The sequence below is a fragment of the Phlebotomus papatasi genome, chromosome 2 (genome assembly GCF_024763615.1).
Source record: "Phlebotomus papatasi isolate M1 chromosome 2, Ppap_2.1, whole genome shotgun sequence".
Classification (NCBI taxonomy): Eukaryota; Metazoa; Arthropoda; class Insecta; order Diptera; family Psychodidae; genus Phlebotomus; species Phlebotomus papatasi.
The window spans coordinates 71,499,157-71,517,763 of NC_077223.1; positions in this window are offsets into that span (position 1 = coordinate 71,499,157).

The following is an 18,607-nucleotide window of genomic DNA, read 5'->3' on the forward strand; positions in this document are numbered from 1 at the left end:
GAAAATCTGCATAACCTCCATAACTTCACAAAAATATTGTTGATTTATGAAGAAACTGTAGGAGTTATAAAGAAAATGGTATGCTTTGCTTAACAAGCATTACCGAGTACACATTTTAGATAAGTAAAAAAAATGCGAGCAAAAATACTAATTTCTTAAAAATCGCCAATCGAATGATACAAAAACACGAAATTTTGGTCGACACTCTGTTTAAAGTTTTCACTTCACTATTCTCTACTTGTAACACGGCGTCGCAGAATTCTTTATTTTATATAAACACTGTGAGATCACCAAGAGAATCACTCTATTGATTTTTGCAAACTTCAGTGAAAAATATTCCATCTTTTCAGACACATAGCTGTCTAGAAAGTCTGGAATGTAGGAAAAATCTACAGAAAATCGGCAAAATATCTACAGAAATTCGTCAGAGTGTGCACCAGGATTCGTCAGAAAATCTGCAAAAATTTCTGACGAATTTTGTCCCAAGCCCAAATAAAATTCGTAAGAATATCTACAGATTTCTCGGCAGATTTTCGGCAGAGGTGTAGATATTTTCTGCAGAAAACTTAAAGATATCTGACGAAATTATTTGACGGGGCTACTTACAGAGTAGAATTAGACAGTGAGATGTTATAATTTGGCTTAGATGAAACAGTAGCCATTATGAATCTGAAATTCAACAAGGAAAGTCTAGAATTTTGCAAGTAGAGAAAAGAATAATTTGAAGAGTTATGACGCCATGTTCGACCATATTTCTTTTAGCCAAAACCACTACGCATTAACTTGTATTTGAATTGGAATTCTGTTGTTGGGAAATAAAATTGTTTGGAAAAAATTACAACATGAAATATTGAATAAATCTGTATTTATTAAGTGTATTGTGTCTTTTCCAATTCATTCACAAATTATGCGCAAAGAAAAATTTCATATTCTTGATACACTGAGCGAAATCCGAAAAAGTTAAAATAACATTCCGGAAATGTTAGTTTTACCCTCCGAAATCGGTGTAAATATTATGCTTTTTAGGTGTATTAGGGGTTAAAGTTACCCTTTTCATGTTATTTTTACCCTTAAAAAGGTGTAAAATGAACATTAAAAAATTTTGATATATTTTTATACCTAAAAAAAGAGGTCCCGCTCTCCCCTAGTACTTGTGAATTTAATATCATAAATTAATTTACTACTTGAGTCCTAAATATTATTTGGATTTTTTAAAACTTATTTCTTAATTATTTTTATTTGAGATGAATTTGCATTAGTGAAACGGTATTATAGCAAAGCTTCTCAAATAAGCTCCACCTAAAATTAAATTTAGGGCAAGCACTCTATGCTAATTAACGACTAAACTTTTTTTAAATTAAATGTTTTGCTTGCAAAAAAAGAGATGGCGAAGCGTTCCAACTTTTAGGAATGCTCGAACTCACGATAGTCGATATCGCAACTTTCTTTTCAACTGAAAACAAAATTTCTGCAAATAAGGTAAAGTACCCTCGAGTCGGCCAGTTCCTCAACTCGGCCAGTTCAAATATTAAACCGATTTTTTAACGTTTTATAGTCAATTTCTACGAAATTTTCACTCATTTACGTTATATATAATATAATAGACCTTATACTGTTAGATCAGTAAGACCATATTATAGCAAATCTAAGTAAATTAAATAAATAGTCCCACTGGCCGAGTTGAGAAACCGGCCGACTCGAGGGTACTTTACCTTATTAGGTAATAGTAAGAAAAGGATTATGAAGATGACATTCGAATACCCCTCTAAAATCTCTATGTTGGTTGAGTCGAGAAATGTGCGAACTCGCTCTCTGAAGCTATCAGCATTGCAAGAAAACTCAAGGGAGAGTTTCTGTAGGAGGTTTATTTGCTCGGGAGGTGCCTGGAGCAGAGAAGTGTGAGTGGGGTGTTGACCTACTTTAGTGACATGAAGGGATGGGTCAGGACGAAACAAAGACTCAGGCAACCACCCGCCGTTCAATCCTACCCCACAAATAACATCGTGAGGCGCACATGGCGCAAGTATAATACCATTCTGGGGATGATTTGAGTTGTAAAATTGCGATCCCTGCTCAAAAATATCATTCATCCACCTTTGGAGTCGTCTATTTTTGCAGAGATGTCAATTTGGGTCAAGATTTATGTGGGTGAAAGGGATGTTTCCCTGGATAACACCTCATTTCCTGCCCCAATCTTGCGTGCCTTAACTCCTTGGATATTCATGAGCATTCTCAAAATTGATGAAATAAAATTTGTAATACGCGTTGCAAATATTTTAAGCCAATATGCTCAATAGGGAAGGGGGACCGCGATGTACAAATAAAGTAATGAATTTAATTTGTTGAAATGTTTACGGGTTGTAAATTAATTCCATGTACCGAATCCTCTTCGGGGGCCAGGGGGCCATATACATACACATCACTCTAATGATAAATTAAATTTTCCATTTATTTTCGATTAAATGAATTTTTTATGCACTTTCATGTCAATTGCCCCACCAACATTTGCATTGAAAAGTAATTTAGGGGTTGGTGAAATTGGTGAGTAGAATTTTATTTATTTTTTTGCAGTATTTAATTCATGATTAATTGTGGTCGTGATTCTATTGACCTTCATTTTGCGCCCACGCCCTCATCTGCTTTTAAAAGTTAATAATTCAATTTTGAGTAGTAAAAAGAGCAATTTTATCAATGAAATTTTTAAGGTAGAAACATGTTTGGATAATAAATTTAGGTCAGTAGAAAAATAATATCGACATGCTTAGGGTAAGTGTGCCAAATTCCGGCCAGCTTGCAATTTCGGCCACCTTTTTTGTTCCTCGAATTTCCATGATTTTTTTATTTTTACGTACTCTAGTTATTATACAAAGCAAAAGAATAAGAAAAAATGTAGCTTCGACAAACGAGATGACGTGAAAAAGATATTGGAAGAATTCCCGAAGGGCAAGGAACTATGAGAATGAAGGTGGCCGAAATAGGGCACCAAAGCTATGTCTATATTTTTATTCATTTTAAAATGTATTAAGAATGATTTTAGAGTAAATAAAGACGGTGAACCCTTTACAAGGTTCCAAGCAACACTCTTTAAGAAGAAAGAATAAAAAAAATCAATTTGAATTTAAAATATTACAGTAGACTCTTCGATATCCGGCTGACTGGGGGACAAAATGACATTTAGGTTTTTTGAATGATCAACGGTTTTTATATTTTGTGCAGTGTGAATTTATTTTCTGTCTGACGAAGAAAAAGAGAATTTTCTTCATGGTGTGCTTATGTTTCATTTTTTATCACAATTATGTATTAAAAACTTCGATACAATGTTAATAATACTTTAATTCACTCTGGACAAACTTCATGTTTAGTGAAAATAATTTTGAATATATCAACCGCCAGTGTTTGGCAGCTGTCACCCGGATATCGAAGTGCTGGATATCGAAGAGTCTACTGTAATTTGATATTTTTATAGGGTAAGTGTGCCAAATTCCGGCCAGCTTGCAATTTCGGCCACCTTTTTTGTACCTCGAATTGCCATGAACTTTTAGATTTTACGTACTCTAGAGATTACACAATGCAAAAGAATAACAAAAAATGTAGCTTCGACAAATGAGATGACGTGAAAATGATATAGGAAGAATTCCCGAAGGGCAAGGCGCTATGAGAATGAAGGTGGTCGAAATAGGGCACCAAAGCTATGTCTATATCTGTATTCATTTTAAAATGTATTAAGAATGATTTTAGAGTAAATAAAGACGGTGAACTCTTTACAAGGTTCCAAGCAACACTCTTTAAGAAGAAAGAATAAAAAAAATCAATTTGAATTTAAAATATTACAGTAGACTCTTCGATATCCGGCTGACTGGGGGACAAAATGACATTTAGGTTTTTTGAATGATCAACGGTTTTTATATTTTGTGCAGTGTGAATTTATTTTCTGTCTGACGAAGAAAAAGAGAATTTTCTTCATGGTGTGCTTATGTTTCATTTTTTATCACAATTATGTATTAAAAACTTCGATACAATGTTAATAATACTTTAATTCACTCTGGACAAACTTCATGTTTAGTGAAAATAATTTTGAATATATCAACCGCCAGTGTTTGGCAGCTGTCACCCGGATATCGAAGTGCTGGATATCGAAGAGTCTACTGTACACTTCAAATTTGAGACTTTGAGGTTTGCATGCAACTATGCCGAAATTTGGCTCACTTACCCTATATAATAAATATTTTAACATTCGCAGTCTCAGTTAATTCTTTTCTAATCAAGGGGGAGATATTAAGGTCGATCTGTTTGAGAGAAATAAATATCAATATCAATATCAAAGTGGTGTACAGCTGAAAATGAATTACTTGGAAGTTTTTAGAAGTGAGAGTACTCGAATATAAAGTCTTTTCTTTCTAATTCCGTATTCTACAGACTACGTTACTTTTAGTTTAGATTTTTAATTCGAGCGGCAGTATAATTTGGAAAGGTTTGTGAAATTTTCAAGTTCAATTATGACAATGAAATTTATTACAGCTTGATTTGTGTCGTAATTTTTCCGAGAAAATATTCAGTTGAATAATGATTTTTCTGAATTTTTACAGGAATTTCAAATTCCTGTAATTAGCTTTACAATAGGTTTGTGGAACAAAATTATATCATGATAAGGTCCAGTTTCATTTAAAAATAGGAAAAAGCCCTTTTTTTGAATCTGTCCCAACTCAAAGCTGCCTCACTTCCCCCTAAATTAATTGTAAAAATTGAAAAATATACAAAGTCGCCTGAAGGCGGAGGCAGCCAAAATCCCGAAAGCCAAAATCACGAACGCCAAAATCCCGAATAGGTCAAAATCCCGATAGCCAAAATCCCGAGTGTTCAAACTTCTGAAAGGGATGAAATTTATATGGAGGAAAATGTTTAGAATAATTTCCCAAGGCACAGAAGATTTCCCTTTGCCTCTAGCAAGCGTGGGTGCAATCGTGGGTGTAGCTATGGCACTTTTAAGAATTCGGGATTTTGGCTTTCGTGATTTTAACCGGAACCCCCTGAAGGCATTTCCAGCTCTATAATTTATCCTGAGCTCTTTTAGCTATGAATTTTCCAACTCTGAAGCATGATCTTAGATCTTGCCAATCAATCGTTGGGCATTTATTTGAGATTGTGCTGAGTATTTCCGCTGTGAAATGTAGCATCGGAAAGGAGAGCATATTACAAGAAAGAAGTGTGGAAAGCAGAACCAGACGAGATGTTCATTAGAATCGTCAAAGAAGCGTCTTGAACATCCGTTACGTGGCGGTGAAAGAAGAGTATCAATGCGAGAGTCTTGTGGACAGCCCAGCAATCTTGTGGGAATTTCTTTCCGCCTCCTCCGATACACGGGAAGTTAACGAAGATGCCACAAAGTCTTGTCTTTGAAAATCAGGTTCTTTTGCTGCAACATAACGGACTCTGAAGAATTTTCTATGTATAAGATATTCGGATAAGATCCCTAGATGAACTTTTGGCGTTGAAGTACTTGATTAAGTGGTTGATTATTGAGCTTTTTTTCGCTGCATCCGTCAATTTTCCAATAGGTCCTCAATTTATGAGCAGGCCTCTCTTGAGACAAGAGTCTCACATTGACCCGAAATGTGAGATGTCCTTTTCGGCCCAATTAGATGAAAAAGTTCCCAAGGACTTATACTCGTTCCTCCTTGAGACTACCTTCACGTACCATCCTCCTGAGCCTTTCAACCCAACCACCACCCTATCGATCGATCCGGAGAGGAATACGATGTGTGAGAGAGAAGGCCTAAAATAGGCCGCAGTGTTTTGCACCCGTCCACCGTTTGCCATGGCAACAAGGGCCAACCTTTTCGGCATGGTACTTATTGGCCTAAAAAATCCATCAAGCTCCAATTTCGCCCCTCTGAGAGCTCCCAACCACCCATTTTGCGCCCCAGTCCACAAATATAAAGTATTTTCGGGAAAATTAAGAGAAAATTTTAAAGTTATGGTATTAGTTTTTATAACCAAAAGATTAGTTCAAAGATTGTAAAAAACTATTTTTTAAATACAATTACTTAAAAATACTTAATAATTCATTCATATATTTGTTTAACCCTTTAAGGATGAATGGGATACCGGTATCCCAAAAACAAAAACTTTTTTTTTGACTTTAGAAAGTTATTTTGTCCTCTTTGTCCTCTAAATAAGCAGAAAAATAGTTTTTGATACACGTGTATTCCATTCATCCTGGTTAACACATATCCTTCGAAATAATTTCAAAATGTTTACAAATAAAATAAAAATTCATTTAGGTATTCTATTTTAGTCGATACACACTTGAGATTGTTAAAAAAAAACAAACTTTAAAAAGATATCAACAGGTCTACATTCCTTAGCGAACTATATCTTTAAATCATCCCTCACCTAATCCTTCATTATCAAAAATACGTTTTTTGGTTTATTTCAAAATTTGCTTAAGCGATTCCATTCATTTTCGGATAAGTTTTGTATTTAGTCTAGCTGAATATTTTGTCATATAAAATACAGTAGACTCTCTCAAATTCGGGCATATAGGACCGAAATGTCAGCCGAATTAGACAGAAATTCGGGCGACATGTGCATATAGATATTGAGTTTACACACTGATATATATCGTAAATTGCATGAAAATCCCTCAATAATGCAAAATCACATCAAAACTAAGACAAACCATGCTAAATTTGAGCATATTTGATTCATTTGATAATCATAATCAAACTTGAAAAATGACAACAAACTTTTTTCAAATGTAACCGCTGCCCGAATTAAAAAGTAGCCCGATCTTAAAAGAGCCGAATTTGCGAGAGTCTACTGTAGGTGCTATCTTGAACTATGCAAGGTCAAAGAGGTCAACCATTCTACATTGGTAATTAATCCGTACCATTCTCTAAAAGTCTTAAGGTCCTCAATCCTAAGATCAATAATATTTAAAATAACCTATTTTTCATAAATTTTTAAAATTTTGTGATAAGTTTCTGGATTATGAACTAATTAAAATCAATATTAAAGTGAATGCACCCTAAAAATTTGCGAAGGGCTGTTTCACGTGAGTTAGAGTACTTTACAAAGCATGAGACGACTTGCCACCCATTTTTTTTTTTAATAAGATGCAGTATTAGAAATAATAGATGTAGAAAATTGAGAGAATATAATTGATATTCAAAAGAATTGAAAAATCATTGAGAATTATTCACTTTTTCAGAGAGTTTTAGCATCAATTTCTCGCATTATGCATCTCTGACTAATGACTGTAAAATACCGATCCATTTCAACACTTTTCAGAGCAAATTTCCTCATTCTTTCGAAAGTGGTCATCAGATGGTTAACCAGTTGCCATGAGAGTATTTCCTCTGGGAAAAAAGATGACAAAGCATTCAAGCTCTGCGGAATGCTCGAACACACGAAATAGATCAGAACTCTTCGTGAATTATCTTTCTGCGAAGTTTTGGATATCAGAAAAACACCATAAAATTCGAAATTTGTAAGAAAATGCAAGTTTTTGGATGATTTGATTTTCAAGATGGGAAGAGGCCCTCCAGCGTGGTTGGATTTTGGCTTTCAAGAATTTAAGATGATGAATTTTCCGATCATAGATATGTATAAACGAAATGTTCACTCGGGCTAGATCCAAAATATGTATATCCAAAAATTTAAGAAAAAATCGTTGCAGCCATTTTCGAGAAAACTTAAAGAAACATGGTTTTGGAGGAGTAGGTGGGGGGTAAGGAAAAAGACGTTTCTAGATACGGTTTTCTTAAAGGGGGTCACTAAAGACTGGAAGTTGATATCTCTTTCTGTTTGCTCTATAGCCCGGTAACAAGTTAAAAAGAAGCGAATTATACTGCCTTTCTCTTTGAGTTTGAGCACTAAACGTATATTTAATGCGGATTTCAGACTGGCGATTTAGACCAGTTCCCCGAATGCATTGAAAGCCTAAGATGAGGTAAGAAATGTGAGAAGTAAAGCCATATAGCTAAAGCTACGACCTGAAGGTCGTTTAAGGTAATTAACTAACGATGAAAATCGATTACTGGACCTTTTAAAATTGTTCTGTGTTCATTTCGACCTGAAATACTGAGAATTACGGTTTTTAGTTTTTGATGATTGTTTTTTTTTAAAAGAACATAAGGTAATTAACTGGAGATGGTTTTTTAGGTCAAAAAAATTTTGTCGAGATATAATAAATCCAGAGATAAAAAGGAGGCAAAGCGTATTATGCTTTGCGAAATGCTCGAATTCGTAAATTCAATGTTACTTATATAAATCTCAAAAGTACTTTCATATCATTTATCGGATCGGTTTACCGCGGAAGATTTAAAATTTAAACCTATTTATAAATCACCGAAAAGGTCGCCCAAAATGACATCACATCAGTAATACGATTGGTTAAAAAAAAGAAAAAAATATTTATCGGTTCATAATCGGTTTCTAACTGATGGGAAACAATTCAATCCAGTCAAAAATTCCAAGACCTTTCCAATCAGCCGAAACATGAAGTTTCAGTTGAGAAATACACTACTCAGAGTTTCTTTTTTTTATTTTATCTTTGAAAAAACTATGCCCACAGCAAACCTCTTCGATCGGTAAAATTTCATGAAATCAAAATTCATGTCCCTTTCTTTCACGAAAGATTTGCATAAGTCTATCCTACACTTTGGTACTAAAAACTGGACTGAACTAAATTTAATTTGGTGTGATGTTTAAAAGAAGAAGAAGAAGAAGACTATGAAAGAGTAGGACAGACACGTGCCAAACTTTTAAGAAAGAAAGGGATATGAATTTTGATTTTATGAATTTTTCCTGATCTAAAAAGTGTGACGGAGCCATTAGGAATGATTTTATGATATTTTCGTTTGTATACGAAATGTTTTCCTAGGCAATCTCTAATATATATCCGAAAATGAAAAAAAGCACGAATGACTTTTCTAGCAATCCCAAGAAAAAATGCATATTAATGGTTCCAAGCTCAAGGGAAGGTCTTTCGAAGGTTCCAAGTCTCTATCTCTAACCGTTTGACCTGTAAATCTGGTAACGACCGGACGAACGGACAGACGGATAGAAATTTTGCAGTGTGAAAAAATCGAGGGATTGTATATTGCTCTCTCTGTGGAGTTGGAGCAGTAAAAATATTTACCTACGCAACAGTGCAATTACAAATGTTGATCGTTTTATTGGCGGTAAATTTCAAAAAGGTTGGCAGAAAATTGCTTTGGCTGGAAGGTGTTACACCTCGAGGGACACTTTAGGTTTAGAATATCACAATTGGTGCGCCGTTAAACTATCACGAAGTGCGATATTTTATTCAAAATTGCCGAATAAACCCGAAGGATAAGAAGAGTGATATATTATAACTAGAACAGTCAAAGTGACAGATATTCAAATTTCTTGAATTGAACTGCATGATTTCTTTGACCCCTTAATCATGAAAGAGATTACGTTGCTCTATGAAATTGATGAGGAAGAGGAGGAGAGAAGTTGAGGAATTATTTATATGAATATTTTTGACAGTTATATGTGAAAGAAGTAAAAATGTAGGTCGTTCACATTGTGCCATCATATGTTGAGCTTTCTCTTTCGAACTGTTTGCCCAACGTATCTCATGTGCCAGAGATTGCAGGAAAAAAACGAACAAAGTGTCACTAATTCTTAATTTTTCTCCCCTCCATTTGGGAGCCGCAATCGTGAGACAAAAGCCAAAGACTTTTCTCTCTCGGGGAAAATTGGTCGTTGTTTCAGCTGAGGGGAAAAAAAGATGTGAGCAGTTGAAGACCTTTTGATGACCTACAAAATTCCGCCAACAATGGACGATGGCCAATGTGGGCGCGAGAGATGATCGCGCGCGACAAAAGCTTCCCATTTCTTTGTTCCGAAATCCATCAACCGTCAAATTTGGGGTCTTTTGTGTACCACACAAAAACGCCAAAACCATCGTTGGATGCCCAAGTTTCAACAAAGAGCAATATTTCATGGATTAAAATACATTTTAGCACGTATCTTCTGTTGGATTTCTTCAGGCCATGAATTGGACTCTTTGGCCTCATGCAGATGGTCAGACTATTCAGAGACAACCACTCATTAATTCACTCACAATCCCATCATGATGAATGCTTTCAGAACAAGTGCACAAAAGTGTCTTCAAAACTTTGCCCCGCAAAAGCTTCGACCCACAAATGGTACAAGAAAACCATTCAAAAAACCGAAGATCAATAAATTCCAAATAAAATATCTCCCATAAAAAGTCACTTGAAATACCATAGTGAAACTTTTGCGCATGATTAACCAAAAAGCTCCCATAAAGTTTACTAGCAATGGCAAATATTTTTATGAGTATCTCACGAAACACGAAAAGCTGCACCATCCATAAATTTTCTTTCGACGTCGCAAGCTCTCTATTTTTGCATTTACCATGCCATTTTTCTTTATGACTTCCTACTATCACCCAGCAAATCTGGCACAATTCGAAAGGTGCCTCCTTGAGCATTCTCATCCTTGACACTCCTGCAGCTGTTAAACTTTGATGATGCTCCGTGGGCGACTCTTTGAGAGCTTTCCTACCTGCACACTCAGGTGAATTGGTGTCGCCACAGAGATCCATTAGACTTTAAAAGTGCAATCGCAGCTGGAGGCAGGAAAGGTATGCCGAAGTCTTGGAAAAGATAAAATGTGAACTTTTTAAATACGTAACCGTTTTCATGTGAAATATGCATAACCTTAACTCTTTCGCGTCATTAGGGTCATATATGACCCGGGGAAAAAACAATTTCTTTTGACTATTTACATTAATTGAAATCTATCGGTTTGTGCACGACATCATAATAGAAGGATGTAAGATTCTTGGCTAATTTTCTCAAGACTCCAGATATTCAGGAAAAGAAAATATTTGAGATCAAAAATCACGAATTTCGAACTTTGTGAAATGACTTTTCTTTTTCAAAATTTTTTATATTCATTTATTTTTTTCAGCAAAAAGTTCTTTAGAAACACAAAATAGAATATCCAAAGATTGTATATAGCATATTTTGATATAATAAACTACTCTCAATTTTCCAGAAAAGCGTGTAGAATTTTCCGGGTCATATATGACCCTATAGTCCCCAAGGGTAACAGTGTTTTCGTCCCAAACCTGCAGCGAAATGTAGTTGGGACATTGTTTTTCTTTGTGAAATGCAGGTGGGACATCTTGCTCCTGGACATTTCTTCTTATATCTGACGAATTATAACATATTTTGCAATATTTTAGAGTATTCTGCAAGCATCTCATATTGTGCAATTGTATTGTGTGTGAATAAATATGTGGATAAGTTTATTTTTGCCAAATACCACTCAAAATATTGTGACAGTGACTGTTCAAGGGATTACCAGGAAGATTCCTTGAACACCAGGAGTACAGCGTTCATCAAGACAATCCAGTTTGCCATGGTTTTGGCCAAATTAGTAACTTCAAGCAAAAAAAACTCTTAAAAAGCCCGTGATATAGATTTTGAAAATGGTAAATACACTTCCCTTGAGGACAACAGGGTCATATATGACCCGGGGTTTTTCCGAGTTTTCACGCAATGGAAAATTTTTTTCCTCTCTGAACTATTATATTTGATCATAAAGCATTAGGAAAAACTCAATTTTGCATGAATTCATCTGCTGAATAAAAGTGGGACGCGAAAGAGTTAAATCAAGAAAAATAAAGTTTAAAGAATTAATCGCTGTAATGTATTGTTAAACTAAAAAAAATTGTTGGATGTTGGGGATGTTAATATAAAAATATTGAGCAAGCACCTGGGAATAATAGATATAATCCTAGACTTCACACGAAACTTTGAAACTTTCCCCAACTTCGAAAAATTTTACATTTTGAATTCAACTTTCGCTTAGGTAGTTTATACAGTAGAGTCTCGCTATAGGCCATCGCTCTATAGTCCACAATTTATCGACCGTTGATTTCAAATCACTGAGGTTATGTTTTTTACTACGCGACATGCAATGTTATCATAATTATTTTAATATTTTTGGCAAACTTAATTAGGTAGTTGTGATAATTGCGATCCTTAATGATGAGAGCGAGTACAAGTACCAAAATCGCAAAGAAAGTGGAAGCCGTCAAGCAATTTCAATACTAAAAGTAGTTGATCATTTTAAAAAATGACATGGACTATAGTGCGACTCAAGTGCCAAATCTGGAACCAAATATGGACTATAGCGAGACTCTACTGTATTTGAGAAAGTTTCATGATTCCTTGATAATCGACTTTAGAGTTTTCTGATTTTCCAGTAAAATTTTTCACATATTGAGCCTAAAGGAGGCCCTAATAGGGTGTAGACTTTGAAACCTCTATCTCTCATAGATTCAGAGAAAATCGACTTTAAAATTTTCTTATACTTTTGTGCAGATTGAACCAAATTAGCATTAGATCCAAATGTAAAAAACTCTTGAAGTTTGCCCACAAACCGAATTTGCAATGTAAGAATCACACCTTTATAAGCAGATCTAGGCTCACTACTATAAATGCCGAGGATAAGAGTACGTCCGCTTAAACGATGAAAAAAGTAGCGGAACGTATTCTAAAAAATAGGAGTGCTAAAATACTGAAGACAGCGCTGGTTACGTTCCAAATCTTCTCTTTCAGCATTAAAGGGGTGCCGAAGTGGTCGAACTCGTGATTTAGATGCTATCCCTCAAAAGTACTTTTGCGTAATTTACTGTTTATTGGTTCTAAACCGATTAAAACCGATTCATAAATCACTCAATTGATCCCACAAAATAGTTTTAAGAGTATTAAAAATGATTTTGGAACAAGAATTACTTGTCAGTTCATAACCAGTTCATTACCGATTTATAAATTACTCAAAACATTGCCCAAAATAACTTAGAATTAATATAATTAAATTTTGGATAAAAATTGGTTATCAGTTATGAACTAGTTCATTGCCTGTTCATAACCGATTGAAATAGGTTTAGGCTTGTCAGGAATTTCAAGACCTTTCCGACGAGTCTATACGTGATATCATTTGTTTGAGAAATATGCTCTAGCTTTTAAACTTTTGACCTTGAAAACCCGTTAATAGTATTCAATTGTACTTTCGTATAAGGACAAATACCTGCCTAGGTAATCTCTAAAACATATTTAGAAGTGGAATAAATCGCACGACGCGTTTTCGAGCAATCCCAAAAAAACCAGGGGTGACGTGATAACTTCTTTTCTATAGTATCGACTGTCAATTTTGAAAAATGTAAACGATAGATGCACTTTTTACAGCTAATACAAATTTTTATTAGCAGTCACATTTTATCAAGAATGTCACAATAAATAGCCTACCAATGGGTAAAAAATCATCATCTTAATATAATAGTTACAGATTTATCGATACTATCGATTCGATAGTATCGAAAAGTTATTATTCCACCCCTGGGATGACATGATAACTTCTTTTCCATCGTATCGACTGTCGATTCTGAAGAATTTAAGCTATAGCTGCACTTTCTGTGACTGATATAGATGTTTATCAAGAGTCTCATTCTTTTAAGAATGTCGTAATAGTGAGCCCAACAAACCGTCGAAAGTCGACATTCACTTAATCCAACAGATATAGATTTATCGATACTATCGATTCGATAGTGTCGAAAAGTTATCATTCCACCCCTGGTTATTTGGGGTCCCCGGAAGGTTCCAAGTGTCTATCTCTAATCGTTTGGGCTCTAGGCGTGGTAACGGCCGGACGGACAAACAACGTGACATCATTCCTTAGAAATCGTCTGAAACGTGAAAATATGTTGAGAAAAGTGATCCTCGGGGGTGGAAGGTGGAAATTTTGGGGGGTGAAAAAACGAGGGATTATACAGGGTAGCTCAAAAAATGCAACAAACTGAGACAAAATTGTAGTAAATACATCAAAATTTTAGAATAATATCGGTTTCGTTCAATAGCATCTTATTTTGACTTAAGTATAGTCTTAAGTGTAATATGTCAGAAAATGCACCGTAGTTTGCATGAATGTCAGCCTTCCGAATGTCCTGCCATTTATGACGAAGGGCTGTCTTCAGCTCATCGACACTTCTAGCTACTTTTTAGTCTTATCCTTGACTAACAAAATGCCACTTTTGGAGAAGTCAAGCGGCTTTGCATCCGAAAACCATTGAGGTCATTGTGGTCCAAAATCGAAAAACGAAAAGTTGTTTTTTAGCCATTCTTGTTCTTGTTCGATGTTTCAGAATCGTTTACTGAAATTTTTGTATGCTCACGGCTTCAAGGGTCTTTCCGGGACAATTTCAAAATACACATTGATATTCATATTGACTTTGTAGCTCAAAAAACGCAGTGGAAATCGATAATTTGCCATCTCGGAAATCCAGGCCTGCAAATACGGTGATCTTTGAAACAATGATTTTGTTTGCTGATCAATTGGTGTCATATGGAAAATTTTTCTCATCAAAAAACGATATTCTGCAACCGGCCCTAAACGTGCAAGCCAAGTACTTCTTCGCTCTATCGAGTAAGGGAAGAGTACCCCGGATCGGTATGTTAAGAGACATGCTCAATATTTAATTGAAAATATAATCCTTAAAATACTACTTAATATTTTTGTGTACGCTAATCGTTATATTAGTGATCTATTTAAGTATTATCTACGCATTTGAATTTTAAATTTTATAATAAATTAATAAAAAATAGATTTAATCCCAACTATGTACTCTATACCGCGGATCGTCACGAATTTAATCGTGTCTCACGGAAAATTGGTTTTATAAATTAAATCTGAACTAATGCACTGCATTCTTGTGAGACTTAAATGGTAAAAAGTAACTAATAATTTTTAAAAATTCATTTTAATTGGTGCAACAATATGGTAATAACCTGACGATCTAAAAAACACTGCCGATCGTTGGTGCTCTTCCCTTATAACTTTTTTGAGGATCGATAAAATCTTGTTGTTTTTGAGATATAAAGGCAGTAAATGTAAATTTAAATACAGTAAAAGTGTGTTTTTGATGCGAGCCTTGGAACGTGGTAACTGTTAGAGGGTTAAAATGATGTTTGTAATTTTGGCATCAAAATCGTGGATTTCGTATTTATAAAATATGCAAGTTTTTCATAACCTAATAAAAAAATGTTTTCTAAAATTAGAAAATAATCCGCAATTAATTGAATTTGCCATCTAACTTAATATTTCCTGATGAAAATAATTATCCTGTATTATAGAGCTTGATTTTCTCGTTTATCGAAGAAACGGTTATTCAAATCTGCAGCTAGCAATAAAGGCGCAAAGTGCAAGACCACTTTAGTGAAGTGACAGGTGAATTTGCATCGTGAAACTCACCTCATTTGCGACCATTGTACCTGAACATATTTCAGCCACTCTCCGGCGTCCACGAGAGGTGATCGATGGAAGTGAGGAAATCGCAGTGGAAAATCCGTGCGATTGCCTAAGATGCCAAAGATCTCCAGTTGCGTGAAAATTGCCCAATCACTCTGAGAAACTCGCGCTGTGAAATGTCGATAGTTTTTTTTTCAACATCTCTCTCTCTTATTGGTCCTAGGTCTGTCAGTTACATCCAAGAAGTACTTGGCCAGTTTTAGACCCCTTGGGAAATTTTATCATTTGGCCAAGTATATGAATTTTTTTATTTCACACAAAATCAACAACTCCAAGAGCTTTGATAAGACTTGCACAATTCTCTTTTAACTATTTTATTTGCTTTTTCCTATCACTACTAAATATTCTGTTATCAGTAGGAAGAATTCACAGTGTGTGGAGTGTAGAGAGAGGAAAAGTTTCATATAAAACAGAAAATTGGTGGAATTTTGCGATCTTCAAGTGAAGATCGGAATTCTGTTTAATTTCCAAGAAAGCTCAAACAAAGAACCTTTTCTTTTGAACGGCAAAAGAGCCTCTGCAAACATTTATTTAAAAATAAATTGAAAATGATACAAGATCAGTCTTGTTACCAGTAGTTGGACCTCTGGGATTTGCATTGACGTACCCCTTTGTAATCATACATATGGGTATTTTTTTTAGAACTCGATCTCCTCGGTTGTACTAAAGCATGTTTCGCGCTGAAATGAATGGTCCTAATGCGAAACACGTGAGTGTGGAAAAATATTCAATACGAAGAGTGGAACAATGTTGCGAAATCTTACGTAATTTCCCGCGCGATTCAAGTGAAGTGTTCATTTTTCTCTCCACTCTTCATAATTTTTTTTTAATTCACTTGTAGATTGCGATGTTAATTGCTGCATCTCTTTGTGTTGAGCAAATCTCAAGGAGACCAAATTGCTCTAAGAGAGGGAAATAGAGATTTTCCAATGAGATATTTTATGAAATCCGCGAGCACTTCGTTAGTTTGTTTCATTTATTTAAAAAAAAAAAAAACATAAATAATAATTTTCAGAGATTAGTGCAGTGACTCTGAAAATATATACAAGTCTTCCCTAATTTTCAGGGACATGTTCCACACCCTTCTGTCTTCATCCCATACAGATTGCAAAATCGGGAAGCGCAACTTGAGACCCCCTTCTCGTGCACTTCTTGGCTTCCTTTCACAACCAGATGCACGAAATTTGCATATAGTCCAATTGGCCAAATTGTCCCTCTCTCCTTCCTTTTTTTTTTGACACGAACTCTTTTTCATATGGGTTTGGCGCGCTTTTGGCTCTATATAGCATCTGCATGAGCCAGAAGATTAAATGTATATAATATATCATATTATGTGCATAGCAAATCGTACGAGGGATGGAGAAGAAGAACCACTGGCATATCATCATAGTTTTCAATGGGACTTGACCGGAATTTTGTTAAAAGAAATTATTTGTAGGACTGAATTAAGGATGCATACGCTCACCGTTATAAAATTAGGATAATAGTACTATTCCAATGAAAAATGAACATTTTTTAGTGTATGACTGATCTCATGTGTTTCCACATAATTGACTTTCTTTAGTTTGGTTTCTGTCATGACTGTTTTCCCAGTCATCGTTCTATTAGAGAAATGAATATGAATAAAAGTTGATAATGGTGCTATTTCAATAAAAAATGGACATGTTTTTTTTAGCACTTAATTGTTCTCTAATACTCTTACCTAATCGACTTTTGTGTTGGTTCCTGTCACGACTGTATGATGGTTTTAGAACACGACAAGAACTGGAGAAAACGTCGAGACGGGATCCATCACAAAGAGAAGTTGATAGGGTAAATTAAGCTAATTCAAAACCTGCTCTAAATGGAAATTTTTCGCTATTCCAAATGGGAACGTCATTGTTTTCACGATAAATACAGTACTCAATTATTATATTTATATATTTTCTATAACACAGTTTCGTTATTTAGTTAATTTTACTACAAATAAAGCGAAAATCAATTATTATTCACAAATTTTAAATTGTTAATTTCTCAGAAAAATTAAAAGTGTACCTTTTCACCATCAAATTTTTCATCGATCGACCATGTTTTCCAATGAAAAACACAAAAGGATGATTGTTCTATATTCGTTTTTTTTTATTTTTGTAATATTTCTGGCAAAATTATGTGAAATTAAGTGTTAATCTTTATTGATAACGGTACGTGAAATTTCAAATGAAATAATTACCTATTTCGTGAACAAAAAGGGTTTTTCTGAAGTATCTGCAAATGCTTCAATAGGAAACTCCGGAAATATGATTCTTTTTTGGAGAGATTTTCTTATGGTTTGAGATGGGAAAGGAGAAAAGACCAGGAATAAGAACAAATCCTGCACTCAAGAGCAACTCAACAAGATTTTGGAAGCCTTTCGTCGAAGTTTCACTTACACTGTTTGTCTCCAATTAGAAACTTTCCCTTGTCTCCTTTTGGATTAATTTGTTTCCAATAGAAGCATTTTGCACTCGCGTATAATTCTTGTATTTAAGAAGTTTTCAAATTATATCTAAATAATTTTCACTAAACAGTAACATTCTAGAAGAGTCAAGGAGCAAATTTATGTAATTTTCTTCAGAACAAATATGAACTTAATGTGTTGAATCTTGTGTCAAAGTTAAAGCGTCTGGAAATGGTTTTAAATTAGGACATTTACCCTAATGCAAAAGCACTTGAAAACAGAAAAGTGCAAAAATACATGTTAAGTTTTTATTGGAATACCACCATAACACAGAAAGACATAAGAACAGTCGTGTACTAAAAAGATGTTCAAGAGAAAGAGACTATGTGCAAATAAGTAGGACCAAAATGTCACACCGTTTGCTGCACGTCAAATCGTTTGAATTCCGACGATATCTTTGTTCAGGAGAAACTGGTATTTTACAAAGAATCTTCTGGACATTCCAGGAATTGTTAAAAACGTTCCAATTGGGTTTTAATAGATTTTTTTGTGCTGAAACCTTGCAAAAGGCTTGCAAGAAATTATTCAAATGAAAACTTTGGAGATACTTTTCACCAATTTCCCTCAAGAAAATTTAATTTTCTTGTTAGTGAGTTTTCTGGAGAATCCCGTTAGCTTTCCGAAACCGTCAAGATTATCAAAATCGGATTTAAAATAGATTTTTAATGAATTTTTCAGTTTATTTGTAAAAAGTATCACCGAACACGGGGTAGCACCAAACATTGTGATTTTTTATGTTACGTTCCAATAATATTA